Genomic DNA, 655 nt, shown 5'->3' on the forward strand with positions numbered 1-655 from the left:
TAGTCTCAATGCTCAGTTCTATAGATATATGGTCATATATTTTTCATTAAAGAGGGCAAAAGTCGCTGAGTCTAGCACTAATTTATTATAAGTTTATTTAAAGATACATAGAAAACTTAAATATTCTAATGATTAAAGTATTAAATAGAATGTCTTAATTAATAACAATCAACTAATTATTGTTATCTTGATAAAATGTGAAAGACGTATCATAAAATGCGAATGTATTTCATACTTTCAACTCGTAAACCATGTGAATAAAATAAATGTAATTACAGATTTATATACTATTAATTATATTCCCTTATATTAATTATTTCTTAATTTATTATATTCTTTTCCATTAATCTTTTCTTTATTTATTATATTCCTTTCTATTATATATAAATTTAAATTCTTTTACAAACCCAATATAAAATTCTATTACACCCTTACCCCCTATACGCCTTTAAAATACTGAAATCTTTTTTTATCAATAAAATGATAGATTTAGAAAAGCTTATAATGATAAATATTTTGCAAATAAACAAATGATTTTCTTTCTTAATCAAAAGAAACAAGCATCTTAAGCGTAATATGAAGTATTTCTGGTAATTGCTAGTAAAAAGTAGGGGCAGTCATAAAAATTATAGATTCAGTAAAATGTTTTTGTATC

The sequence above is a fragment of the Parasteatoda tepidariorum genome, chromosome 7, assembly GCF_043381705.1.
Source record: "Parasteatoda tepidariorum isolate YZ-2023 chromosome 7, CAS_Ptep_4.0, whole genome shotgun sequence".
NCBI lineage: Eukaryota > Metazoa > Arthropoda > Arachnida > Araneae > Theridiidae > Parasteatoda > Parasteatoda tepidariorum.